This window comes from Zingiber officinale, chromosome 1A (genome assembly GCF_018446385.1).
Source record: "Zingiber officinale cultivar Zhangliang chromosome 1A, Zo_v1.1, whole genome shotgun sequence".
In the NCBI taxonomy this organism is placed as follows: Eukaryota; Viridiplantae; Streptophyta; class Magnoliopsida; order Zingiberales; family Zingiberaceae; genus Zingiber; species Zingiber officinale.
The window spans coordinates 190230402-190232698 of record NC_055987.1 but is presented as its reverse complement, the minus strand read 5'-3'; the positions used below and the strand labels follow the sequence as shown (position 1 = coordinate 190232698).

Here is a 2297-nt window from a genome sequence, read left to right as displayed (position 1 = left end):
TATATGGAAACACTGAATGGAGGTATTTTTTAAAATAGATTTTCATATTCTATTAACAATGAAATACAGTTTTGTAGCACCTATGGATTAGCAAGGAGCCGAGAAAGAAGAACATTAATGGACGAAGAAAGAGCAAGCCGATTTCATGGCGAATGGTAAAGCAGAGTTCTATCTGCTCAGCGTCCTTCCACCCCATGAGGTTAACCGAATCGGCAGCTACGTCTCCGCCAAAGATCTCTAAGAGAAGTTCCTAGAGCTCCATGAAGGTACTTCAGAAGCGAAGTTAGTAAGGCGAGACATCCTCTGTAAAATATGACATCCAAATAATAATTAAATAATAAGGTTATTGGAGAAATAACCTTATTGGATTTTTCGAGAATATTTAGAAATTTTTCGGGATTTAAACGGAGTCTGTATGACTCGTTTTGAGGGGATGAATCTGTGGGGCTAGGTGGAGGCCTGTTTGAATACCCAATTAAGTTGAGGATTTAATTAAGTTAACCTAAGTATTCGATTAAAAACCTTAATCCCTAAGTTTCCAATTCCTTCTTTTGAAGCCCCATTCTTGCGCGACATTCTCTTCCCCGATTCATCCCAAGCTGATCCCTCTTGAGCATCCTTCTCCTCCATGTTGATCGCCGACAAGTGAGCATTCTTTCTCCATCTGACGGTTGTCTTCTTCCTGTGTTGCTGCCTCATGTGGGCAGATCTTTGAGTAAAGGGGGGAGAAGGCCGAGCCCTAACATCGATCTTCTCTCGCGATCGATCCACCGCTGGTTGTCAGATCCGAGCGGGGCGACAGCAATTCAGATCTAGGAGGTTCAACGCTTCTTCCTCACCAGATCTTGGACAGAGGGGTCCAACATCGTCTTTGTCTCCCTTCACCGGGGGCCAATTCGTCGCCAACGAAGCTGCCATGAGGCCAATGATTTGTGGCTTTCTCCTCACTCTAGGTTTGGCTCTCCCTCTCCCTCTCCCATGCATTACCTTTCTTCTCTCAAGATCATGTAAGCCCAACTGATCTCTTTCCTCCTCTCTGTTCTGTTCGAGTGCCACCTCCAGGGGGTGAACATTCAAGGTATTCTCACCTAGATCTTTAGGGATTCATGGAAGTAGTGTGGTGAATTTTCTTTTATTTCTTTTATCTGATTCAGATTAATGAAAGACATATGTGCTTTGGATTTTGTTGAATCGAGCATGGGTTTCATCAGCGCATTCTATTGTTGGGGATTCAGTGGGAGAAGAGGTGGATGTTATTGGAGGTAAGTTGTTAGTTAAATGCTATGAATTAAGAATTAGAGTTGAATTCTTGGTTGTGGTTGTATTGATATTGAATTGGGACATTTGGATTGAAAGGGGTAGCAGTTTTACCTACTTAAAACTAGCAATACCAGTAGTGGTTTTCTCTGGTTGTGAAGCATCAGTTGAAGCTACATACTTGGGTGAGTGTTAGGGGGAAATTTATGATAAACCTAATCTATTTAGGATGTGGTATGGTTAAGGTTAATTTGGGGAAAAAAATCCATAACCATGTTTGATTAGAGTTACTCTAATTTGGTGGGGGAGTTATTTAGTTATTTATTTTCCATGTAATTAGCTAAATACACTATGTGATCGTAGGACTTGAGTTCGGGATGAGCGTCTCGACGTGGGATCGATTTATCAGGGTGGACAGATTTAAGACAAGTATTTCTTCCTTGGTCTCTGTGTAGTTTTTCTTTAAGCTTAGTGCATGGTTTGTATGTGATGGTTTAGGCTGCTTTACCTTATATCGTGTTCGTTGTTACTTTCCTGCTTGATACTTATGCTTGATCTTTGAGGTTTCTAGTTATATCATATACAGTCTCTGCTCTTGATATCTACTCTGCTATGTTCACACGTATAGAGTATATATTGTAGGGATTGCCGAGTTGTTTGTATTACCATGTTGATTGTGCATATGACGTGGATTGTACATAGGTTGATATGTGTTATAGGAGTTTCTTAGATGATTGCCCATTTGTATGTCGTGTATACATTGGTCTGGTGTGATGATTGGAGGAGTTGAGTTGATTGTATATTTGTTGTATATACACGTGTCTGACGTATTTTTCTAGAGGATACATGTTGATTGCATCTATGTTCTGTGTACATGTGTCTAGGGGGATTATTGGAGATTCTTGGTTGATTATACATGTATAGTTGTGTACATGTGTTTGGGTGGGATGTGTGGAGGTATCATGACGATTATACTCATGTTGTGGGGGTACTTAGGCGGATTTAGAGTTTGCATGGATGATGACGGTGTTCGTATCATG

General features: G+C 40.8%; 1 long non-coding RNA gene across 1 annotated transcript; it reads left to right on the top strand.

The window, feature by feature from the left end:
- The first annotated feature begins 653 nt into the window (after window positions 1-653).
- Window positions 654-2095, top strand: LOC122013710. Its single transcript, XR_006120597.1, has 3 exons — window positions 654-953; window positions 1063-1078; window positions 1155-2095. It is a non-coding gene; the product is annotated as an uncharacterized LOC122013710 (long non-coding RNA).
- Window positions 2096-2297: the final 202 nt, after the last annotated feature.